Below are 12,511 nucleotides of genomic sequence, written 5' to 3' on the forward strand. Positions count from 1 at the left end.
AGTGGATGGACACCAAAGCTCACAAAAGGCCCGCATAACACTATGTAGTCGGTCATACGACAACAATGAGGCATAAATTGCATCATAAATATTCGTCTGTTGTAGTACCTCATGATGTTGGCCCAATATATCCTCCAAACACTCCCAATATCCTTTAGAAAAATAAGGCTCTACTATGGCTTTGAAAATAGTGCCCCATGCCACCTTCTGAGCCCGAACCACACTCCCAAGGATAAGAAATGAGCTAAGATCCTCAATTTCTTGATGGTTAGATGACTTTAACAATAAAACCCTAGAGTGTGATAGGCTTTTAACCAATTGACATGAAGTCTCACGAGCCCATTGCACCAAATGAAATGAACCATTGAGGGGCTTAAACTTTAAGCCCCGAGCACCAAGGAAAAGAGGGTGAATTGGAAGACTAGTCCTTTCCTCAATAGCGTCACTAGAGTCCTCAAAAATGGTCAAGTATCCCTTCTTGAAAGGCTTGATGTACACCATCACTGAGTGACAAAGCTAACAATTATTAAAAAAAAAAAATGCATATGTTGTGGAGACATAAATGACATATGATCATGACATGAGTCAAGCTAATCACTTATGGTCAAATGGGTGATGGTGGAAGTGTCTACTTCACTAGCCCAGTTTTCCAGGCGGCTAGGTCGATAGGCACATTCCTCCACATAAGTCAAACTAATCACCTATAATCAAATGGGTGGTGGTGGAAGTGTCTACTTCACTAGTCCAGTGTACAGGTGACTATCTCAATAGGTGCATTCCCCACATGAGTCAAACTAATCACCTATGGTCGAATGGGTGGTGGTGGAAGTGTTCACTTCACTAGCCCAATGTACAGACGGCTAGCTCGATAGACATATTCCTCTACATAAGTCAAACTAATCACCTATGGTCGAATGGGTGGTGGTGGAAATATCTACTTCACTAGCCCAATGTACAGGTGGCTAGCTCGATAGGCACATGCCCTCACATAAGTCAAACTAATCACCTATGGTCAAATGAGTAGCGGTGGAAGTGCCTACTTTATTAGCCCAATATCCAAGCGTCTAGTTCAATAGACGCATTTCCCCACATAAGTCAAACTAATCACCTATGATCGAATGGGTGGTGGTGGAAGTCTACTTCATTAGCCTAATATCCAAGCGGCTAGTTTGATAGATGCATTCCCCTACATAAGTCAAACTAATCACCTATGATCAAATGGGTGGTGGTGGAAGTGTCTACTTCACTAGCCCAATATCCAAGCAACTAACTCGATAGACTCATCCCCCACATAAGTCAAAATAACCAATTATGGTGAAAGGGTAGTGGGATATATTACTTAGTTATTCTTACAAAATCATTATTCTTGTGGGCAATAATAAAATGAAATTTGCATAGAAGGTTAAAAAAAAAAAAGAAAAAAAAAAGGCTATCCAGCGCACTGATGCAAATAGTTGAACTACACATATGTGGGCCATAGTGTCATAGGTATGGTGATGCACATGTTTGTGCAAACAAGTAGACAAAAGGTCAAGGATTATTCAAAGCATGTGATACTTATGGTGACATTATACACACCTATCAAACAAAGAAAATGATGGTGCTATGGAATCATGAGTTTTTGCACATAAATACACACTGATATAAAATAAAATAATAATAGTAATAATAATAAAAAAATTTACCTTGTTAGTGTGATTGACTTTACACTCTCCTGCAATGCTTGTATGTGATGAGGTGTTAAACTTTGATTTTATCAACGAGTACAAAGTTAGGCGGTAGCATGAAGAATGCAATCTCTTATCATCCATATATACAATTAAATGGGGAGCAATTATGCATATAGGCTGTGCAAACCCTAGCATCCTTATTATTATTTCCATAAGAAGAGAAAAAAGCTACTCAGTGAGCAATTATGCATATAAGCTGTGCAAACCCTAGTTGAGGATGGAGGCTGTTTTTGTGGTGATGCGATCTTAGGTGCTTTTTTGCCGCTTGATACGTCTTCCCTTGAGAAGTTCAACACAACTTGCTTGTTTTAATTCATTTTCTCTTTTCTTGCAGAAGGGATTTTAGCTGGGATAACTTCAGGTATCCCATTGGAATCGAAATAAAATTTTGCATCAGCGAAGTGAGACTCAGTTTCTGTAAATGGCTTGTCATCTGCTAGTACCGTCTTTATTTCACCTTGGTCAAATTTAAAACATTGATGGAGAGTTGACGTAACTACACCATTTCCATGGACCCAAGGTTGCCCAAGCAACAAATTGTAGGACGTTCTTGCATCAATGACGTTAAAAAAAATACTGGACGTGAGTTCTCCAATGGTGAGATTCAAACGAATCATACCAATTGCGCGTTGCCCCCTTTGGTTGAAACCTTGAATAACCAGACGACTTCAAGCTAACTTGTCAATTGGGATTCCGAGTATCTTCATAGTGAACTTTGGCATGATGTTTACCGCTAAGCCTCCATCAACAAGGATGCAGTTAACTTTTTGTTCACTAATAAGCCAGAGACAAATAATGGGTGATTGTGTGGCTTTGAACCTAGTTGAAGGTCGTCATCAATGAAGGTGATTGTTATGCAACAAGGAACAGAAGTGATGGAGTTCACCTTGGGATAGTCTAGCTCATTAACAACAAACTCATATTTTCTAGGATCTTCTAACACTCGAACAAGTGCAAGTTGTATAGATCTAGGGAGTTGAGACGCTTCACGCAAATTGAAGCATAAGGGTAGTTTTTTCAATGTTGTCAAGACATCAATTTCCTCATTATCTGGCATCACCTTAATGTCGTGAACTTGTCCCACATCTGCTTCAATGGTTGAAACCATGTAGACCGCCTTGACCAAGTCATCTCTAAAATACGCAATGGGGAAAAAGTCTCGCAGGATGATTGGGTTACGCGGGTTTTCTTCAAGAAATTTATCTACTTGTTGCATCTTCTTTTCATTCATCCTTTTGTCCATCACCTCCTTCTTGGAATGTCGATGGAAGTTCTTCTTTTCTTCTACTTTCTTGAGTGAAAAATATTGAGCCTTAGACTTACTTCTTCGTGACTTCCTTCATGTCATGAGAGTCCAACTTTCATCTTCTCCAATAGTTAAGACTTCTTCAAAACGATTATGGACATACCTGTCTTGATTTGGAACTTGAATAATGATAGGTTCAAGTGAACCAAACTAGATGACTTTGGGAATTGGTTTCACTATTAGGATTATAGACTGTGACATTTCTGTCATGGATTTTGAGGATGGAGAATTTGAAGGTCCTACAATAACCGTTGCATGGTTGGATTCGGCCGATTCGTCAAGGTCCATGAGGATTTTGTTCTTTCTGGCCAAGTCCACAAGCAATTCCTTTAACACGAAGCATTTTTCAAAAGGATGACTAACTATCCGATGATAGTCGCAGCACTTTGGATCCTTCACATGACCTATTTCTTCAGGACGTTTGCACTCATGGAGTTGAATGACTTTCTTTTCAAGTAAATCTTCTAACATCTCTGGTACGTCAGAGTAAGAAAAGGGATATTTCTTTTCTTGTAGTTCTTTCAAAGATGGGCGTGTTTCCTTCATTTCTTATTTTTTCTTGTCTTTTGTTGAAATCTTGATTGGAGCAGTGGTTACTATCATTGCTTCTTTGGTGGTACATTTGAAAGGCTTGCCTTATTTTTTCACTTCTTTGTTGTCTTTCCTTTGTTCAAGAATGGGAAGGTCTTTCCTGCCATAGTTGGCTATGCTAGTTTCCATGTCATGTGAATGCATAGCTAACTCTTCAAATATTCGTAGTTTTATCCCTTGAAGGATGTAAAGGAGTCCCTAGTGCATGCCATGCATGCACATCTCCACAGTTGAGATCTTAGAGAGTCGGTCGTTGTAATCTAGGCTTAGAGCATACCAACAGTTGATGTAGTCTATTACAAGCTCGTCTTTAATGCCATCATGTTTACCATATGACGGGTGCTATAGAAACGATTAAGGAATTCATGTTCCATTTGCTCCCAACTGTCACTTGACTTGGCCTTCAAATCAGTGTACCAATCAAAGGCATTTCCTTTGAGTGACCGAACAAATTGTTTGACAAGTAGATCTCCGCCTATCCTACCATTGTTGCAAGTTTCAACAAAGTGAGCAACATGTTGTTTATGATTACCTTTTCCGTTGAACTGTTGGAACTTGGGAGGTTGGTATCAACTAGGCATTCTAAGAATGTCTATCCTTTTTGTGTAACGCTTGGAGTACATGAAAGCGCTTTGCGGGGGCCCACCGTATTGTGCTCGGATGGTATTTGCGATCATGTCTTGGAGTTGTTGAACAGACAAAGAAACAATGGATGTTGGTTAACTACTTGTGCCAATCACTTGCCTCACAATAGATGTATGGCAAGTTTCCTCGCCAACAACTTGTTGGGACTTAGATGTAGGTTTCACTTTCTCAACAAACGTGGCTTGCAATGTAAAGCTAGGTGGATGAGAATTGTCTTCACTTTCTAACTTGTTCATCAAGGTGGCAATCTAAAGATTTTTCTCTTCCACGGTTCTAGTGAGCTTGTCAATGGCACAAGCCATGGTCGCAAATTGTTCTTCCACTGAAGTGGTGCTAGTGGTCAAGACTTGCATAGCCATCGAGCGAGACAAATCTGAGTGATTCGATGAAATTGAACATTGAGGACTACTAGGAGATGATCCTAAGTGTGAGCCTGTACTTGAGTTTGCATCAGAAGCTATGGGTGTTAGGTGTGGAAAGAAACCTTCTGGCAGAGAATCCTTTGAGACATAAGTGGACTTCTTCCTTTCCTTCACTTTCTTTTTCTTAGCCCCAGACGTGGATACCGTGATAGATTTGTGAGACTTGCCTTGCGCTTGTTTTGTTGCATTGGCAGTTGGCATGACCCCGTGAGTGGTAAGAGCAATGGTAGCCTTGGTCTTGCTACAGGTGATCGGACCCATAGAAGTGTTGTTGCTGGTCGTGACAGTGACATTCTTACAGGTGTTTTTATTGATCAGAGCAAGTTGAACTTTCTTCAAAGCCATTATGCTTGATCAAACAAGGCTCTAGGAAGATGCTTTAGGAGAAAGAAATGAAAGGCAAAGAGGTCCCACTGGGCGTATCAGAATTTGTAAACACAAATTTCATATCTTGCAATTAAGACATGGAATAAATGCACAAATAATTAATTTTATTTGATTATCATAATCCTCTGTAGTTTGCTCTATTACAAAAGAGCGGATCCTCTGATTCGATCTCCGAAACGGGTGTAATTCAATGGTTGTAAAAGCTTGTTGTTGAACTAGACAAGTTGACGAATTTCTTCAAGTCTTCAAATGGAGAAACCTAGAGAAGAAAGGCTTGACCGAGGGTTTAAACGACTTGATCTCGAACGAGTCCTGAAATGATCTATTTGAAAAGAGAGACCAAATTTGTGTTTGTAACTTGAAATGATTGGCACAAGTTTAGAGTGCTTTATAATCCTTTCTTTTAAGTTTGAGAAACTTTAGAGAAAATTTTAAGAAGAGGATTTGGTAGAGTGTCAAGATTTCTTAGGAGCTTGCATGACCATTAGCCACAAAAAAAAAAAAAAAAAAAAAACAAAAATGTGTCATCTTCCCCATAATGAGAGCCTTTATTTATAGGCTTAAGAGGAAGGGTTAATTTTGGAAACTTAAAAATTGACTCTAATTTCCAAGAAAAATAGCAATTTATTTATTATTTTATGGAAATGATTTGCATTGAACTTTGAATTTAGATTTGAATTATTCCACTAATTTTTTAACAAAATATCTTCGTGGGCCCCACACTTTTGGGTTGGCCTAATTGTCAAAATAGGTTCACTTTTGTTTTGGTGTAACCCATAATTTAAAATGGGTTAAAATCCATAATTTTAGTAGGACCCATATCTATTTGAAAATTTTGACCATCTTAATTTTGACTAATCAAGAAAATTTCATTTGTCTTGATTAATCAGACAATGATCAAGACACGTAAAAATTTAAGTTTCTATAGAATGCCTATTCTAGCTTTGTATTTCTTTTCCCTCGTTTGGTATGTTTTATTTAAGTGAGAATAGTCATTCCATGAGAATGTCCATTTCAACAAAAAGTGAGAATACCTATTCCATATGGGAAGCTAATGAATAGCTATTCCATTCCAACATAGAATTATCATCAAACAAAATAACAATCTCTCTCATAAAAATAAAAAACAAAACGATCGTTTCAGGAAAAAAAAAATTCTTGTTCTCTGTCTTACAATCTCTCTCCACGAACACTCTCACATGCTAAGCAATCAGCCATAGACGACTCCATCATTGTTCTTCCACCAGGTTCAATATATATATATATATATATATATATTTTTTAAAATTATTTTTCAATTTATTTAGATGTTAGTTGTAAGGCATATATATATATATATATATATGTATCACGCTTTGTTTTTCCTTAATTTAAATTTTGTTTCACATACACAAGAATGAGTGATTTGTATATTCCGTTTTATGTTTTTTTGCCATGTGAATTAATTTGAAAAATTAATTTTTATTCCATACATAAACACTGCACAACTGATTGTTATTTGTTGTTGATAGATTAAAAAATTTCTGCCTAATAGCTATTACTGAATGTTTTTTAAAGTATATGTATATATTACAATCATTTTAGCACAATTAGATTTTATTAGCTCATCAAGTAGACATATGGTTGTGGATGGTTTAATACTTTTGTTTTATATATTTCTAGCGAATATTTTTATTATGATTGTGGGTATTGTGCGATTTTAAAATTTATTATTTTGTTCATATTAGTGAATTTTTTACAATTTTTATTAATTTTTTAAATTTAATATGATTATACACTAGTTATTAGTTTGATAAACCTTCTATTGCATTCAATTTACTTAAGAAACCAAACATGGGAATGGGAATAGTCATTCCATTTCCACATCATTTTACTATGTCAACCAAAACAATGGAATGAGAATGAACATTCCATTCCATTCTACCATGTATTTCATTTACACTATCATTCTATTCCTACTTCATTTCATTCCATCGTACCAAACGTGCTCTAAAATAGTTTGTTTTGTCTTTATTCGCTAAATTAGTCCCAATTTTGTATGCCAAATGACTCCTCAGGTAACGTTTGGCATGAGCTATGTTGGCTAAATTAGCCAATAAAGATAAAACATGCTAATTTAATCAAAAAAATATCACATCAAAACTATAATCATTTCATTTTTCTCTTACAACTATCAAATCAATCACAAAAAAGCTAAAATTTATCTTAAACACAATTTTTTTTAGACCATATCTAATGATGCATCTAATATTTCATCAAATTTAAATTTGATGAAAAACAACAATTGTTCAACCTCCAACTCTTTCATCAAACTCGTATCAAAAGAGGGATGCACCAAAACTTTCATCAAATGAAAGGAGTCTTTAATCTTTCATCAAATTTAAATTGTTACCGTTCGGCCGGACATCCTCCTGGATGTCTACCCAGATGTCCACCCAAGAGCAACTTTGACATCCTTTTTTGTTCCTGTCTAGAAGACTTCTAGGACATCCGCCTTGACGTCCTCCCGAACAATCGGGGATGTAAATGAATCTGATGAAAATTCTAGTTTTAGCATTGAAGTATCAAATCAAACTTTTTATCAAATTTTTAGGAGGATTTGGTCGAAGCTCCCCCCCCCCCCCCATAATAAAATTTTAATGCATTAGGACAAACATAAAAAGTGTTCCTTGAAAAGTCCAACACATACCACCATTACCAAAATATTAAATTTTTAAATAATACAATTTTTGATCTAGATATCGATTTTTAATAAAATTAGTATTTTTAGAATCCTTTTATCAAGATCAATCAAATAAGATCTATGTTGACTATAAAAAAAAATTTTAAAAAAATATTATTACCATCAAAATTGATGTAAACAATAACATATTACTCCGTTTGACAATAACATGTTACTCTATCTCACAGTAATGTTACTTTAGTTCATAGTAAAATGTTACTTTGGTTCATAGTAAAATGTTACTTTGATTTACAATAAAGTTTGTATAAAAGAAGAAATAACACAAAAACACACTACCAGAGTAAAACTTTGCTGTAATTGTTAAACAGAAAATCAGCAAAAAAAAAAAAAAAAAAAAAACAGGGTAAATATATATATATATATATATATATTAGAACAATAGAGTACATATTAAACAGTAATCACAACAAGTAGAGATAAAATTTTACTTTCATATTTACAGACTAATAAATAAACAACAATATATACACACACACAAAACCTTCCACGTGTCCACGGAAGAGCTCATCAAACTCATCTTCTAACTTTTCATCGGTTAGATTTTAGAAAGAAAATATGAAGCTTTTCATTGATTTTAGTTTTGCTTAATTCTATTTTTTGTTCCATTGCAATTAGGTTCATGACACACACATACACACACATATATATATATATATATATATATGTATAATCTGTAGATTGCAAAGTAAATCTGAGCCAAATGCCATGTTTGTGAGTTTCAATAAATATAATCTATCTCTAATTAGGCCTCTTATATAAACAAAGGTAAAAAATGCCCATAAAAATCAATGCATGTCCTTCATGTCCCAATCAAATAAAACAAAGGGACTTTATGAATGAAGAAAATTTATGTTGGACTTCAAGCAATACACGCTTTTTACCAAGGACTTTTATCCAAATTTCCCAAATTTTTTTTATTCAAATTTGATGAAACTTTTGATTCATCGTTGGAGATGCTCTTAGTTAGGTTAAAATAGCTAAATCCAAATTAAATTAGCTCATCCCAAATGAGTGCTCAATAGATATAAATTATTTCTTTTTTATTTATTTATTCTTGAATGAATATTAAATCATTTAGATTTTTCATTTACTATTCGAATTTGAAACATCAATTAAATTCAATGATAAAATAAATATGATTTTTAACAAATATTTTAATTTAAGCCTTATAAAAAGTATATATATTTTTTAAAAAATAGCAAATCAGTGTAGGGTTGAAAAAAAAAAAATCAAATTTGTGGCAAATTTTATAAACTTTAATATTAATTATTAAAGTCATGAACTTTTTGGTGTGTAACATGTGCACCTTCTAACTAAAGAATAAAATGTTATAACTTCATACCTTTTGAGTCATAACTAAAAAAAAATGTCAATAACCAAACACAACATGAGGCATAATTAAATAACTCATGAGTCATAATTAAAATAAGAACATTTGTCATAATTAAAGAAGAAAATGACATAACTAGGGGTGCATGTGATACACCCCTTTCAAGGGTGTGCATATTGGAATTCTCCGAACTTTTTTATGTGTAAGTAATTATTTTTTAATAGAACATTTGATTTGTAATTTTTCTTATGTTTTTTTGTCATTTATATTTTTCTATTTATTTTATAGCTAAAATAATATAAATTATAAATAATATATACATTTAAAAGGGCTGGCAGGGCTAGGTTAGGCTATAGCCTTGTTTGTTTGGCGAATTAGGCTGGATGCAATTAAGGGCTTGTTTATTTTTAGAGTTAGGTTGGGTTAGATTGTTACTGAAGAGATTCTTAGTGCAGTAGTATTAGGTTATAAATGTAAGATAAAGTGTGTTTGTTTGTGCACTAATGTGGTGATATTAGTTAGTTAGGATTAAAAATAAAAATTACATAAAAGCCCTTATCATCTAGAAGATAACTTTGTTAATTTTGTAAAATGAGGGGCGCAATGGTTTTTTAGCCATCAATCCATGGGAGGGGATTGATAGTTCGCATGGGATTAGCAATCTCATACCACTTCTCTACAAACAAACATGCTATAGGTGGGGCACACACACGGATTACTAATTCAATCCCCTCTCCCCAACCTCCAATGAAAGATGGCCATAACTCTTTATGTAAAATCCAATCCCAATGTTAAATGAACACAAAATCTCAACCCAACTCACCCTTATAGACAAAATATCTTTTTCAAACCCTAAAATTATCAAATTGGGCTGGGCAAGTCATCGGGCAAATGGCCACCTCTAATAAATAGGGTAGGAAAATTGCAAATAGGCGAAATAGTTGCATTATATATCAAAATTTTTTTTTTGGGTGCAATTTTGACACACATGAAAGACTTGCACCAAATACAGCAAAAAAAAATTTATATCACACACCAAAGACTTGCACTATCATGAAAATGAAAATATTCTTACACTACACCACTGAAATGCAGTTTCTCTTATAGTACAGTAGGAATGCTCCCGGATTGAGTTGGGTAAATTGATCTCTTATCCGCCATCCATCGAACTTAAACGAATTGAAAAAATTCAATTCGCATTCGTCCGCTTAATTAGCAGATGCGGGCCGTTTAGGTTGGCTAGTGAATGTGTATTGGTTTGATGATTTGGGCTTTTACTATTTTGGACCTTTTTTCGAACTATCATTCAATAATGCTTTACCATTTTGCGCCCAAATTTTTTTTATTGTTCATTTTTTATAAAAAAAATAAAGGTTCAACTTTCATGTTTCATAAATAGCAAATATAATTACTAAATAAAAAGATCTTCTTTAACATACAAAGCATAACTTCATTTTCTTAGGAGTGTTGGTGGTGGATCGGTTGGGTCAGGTGGATTCCCATCTGCCATCTGTCCGAATATAGGCAGACTGGAAAAAATGCATCTGCATTTGTCCACTCAAACCATTGAAACCATACATTCTGTGACGGATTAGCTTAGGTCATTTGGTTTTGGCAGATCAGGTGAATGCTTGCCCACCCCTAACGTAGGGTGTTTGGCATCTTAGAGCATCTCTAATTATTTACCAAATCCTTCATAAAATTTAAATTTGATGAAAATTCTGGTAAAAAGGAAGTTCAATCCATTCATTAAACTTGTATCAAACAAAATGATAAACAAAATTTTCATCAAATCAATGATGAACCAAATTTCCAACAAGCCTTTTTTCACATAAAATTTGATAAAATTGTTAAAAGATGAAGAATTGGAGATAGTTTTTTCACCAAAATTTAATCTTCCCCTCCCTATTGCTTCATCAAGATAGTTAGAAACCTGCAAAATAAAAAAGATTTATAACTCAAATTCAAATGCTTTATTCTTATGGCCATGGGCAATGAAAACCCACAAAGATAATCTATTTAAAGTTAGAGACAAGAGATAAAGTTACTGTCACCACAACAAAAACAATCTTAGTATATATGTCAATAAAGATGTCATTTATAGTATACATATATGACTACCTACCATTAGGGTATAAAAATGGCCCATCGCTTTGAGGCCCAGCCTAGCTTGACTCCCCCGGCTAGGGTCTGAGTCATGTTTTTTCTAGCCTGGCCTGATAGGCCCGACCCAATACCCTGTCCATTGGCCCAATCCAAGCCCAATTTGAGGCCCGAACAGGCCCGTAAGACGGCCAACATTACCTTCCAAGTTATTTTGTTGAATTTTTTTTTTTAAAAATAAAATAAAAATAGGCCTGATCCAAGCCCAAAGCCTAACACTTGATTGCCCTTTGGGTTTGGGCTTTCATTTTTTGGAATTGAGCAGGATTGAACCAACTTGATTTTTGACAAAGCTTGAGCAAGCTTGGTGTAACACCCCGAAATAATTACAATAAATTGAGAGTAGTAACTAATTAACCAACATCATAATCCGAGAATAAAGCCCTTCCATTCATATACTTCAAGTGTACAAAAGAGTGGCATATGCATTTATACATTCGTAAGCCCTAACCCTGAATCTATAGCATGTGCTATAAAAAAAAGATATGAAATAAGAGTTAAACAAATATATAATGCCCTATTGGCTACAACTTCCTAAGACAGTACTTGGTTACAACAAAAGTGAGTTTAAACTGAATACAATTAAAACCCTAGGCTTGTACAAAATAAAGATAACAACAACCACTACAACAAAAAAGGGTTTTTACGGCGCGCAATGCATGCCGTAAAAACCCTTTTACGATGTGTAGCGCGCGTCATATTATGACCAGTCATGAAAAGTCATTCACTTTCAACGACATGCTTCGTACGCCGTTAAAAACTATTTAACGGCAGATTTTGTGCGTCGTTGTTACATTATCTACAAAATGCTATAGTACGCCGTTAAAAACTATTTAACGGCAGATTTTGTGCATCGTTGTTACTTTTTCTACGACTAATTTTGCATACCGTTAATTGGCGAGACAAATAACAACGCTGATTGAACACCGTAGAATATATAATTCAACGACTTGCTCAGCATGCCGTAGAATATGCATTATTTTTTTTTAATTCAGCATATTCTATTTTGACCTGTTTTGTACAATCTAATAAATATTACAAATAAGCTTCAAAAAATATCAATCAACCACCAAAATATTGTTTCAAGCATAAAAAATAAACTACATCCGTAATTTGTGAATATTCAAAAATTGTCAATACATTCCAAACATCCAAAAACTAACAGTAAGTTCAAAATCATCCAAAAGGACTATC

Source organism: Camellia sinensis, chromosome 5 (genome assembly GCF_055761805.1).
Source record: "Camellia sinensis isolate YWXY chromosome 5, ASM5576180v1, whole genome shotgun sequence".
NCBI lineage: Eukaryota > Viridiplantae > Streptophyta > Magnoliopsida > Ericales > Theaceae > Camellia > Camellia sinensis.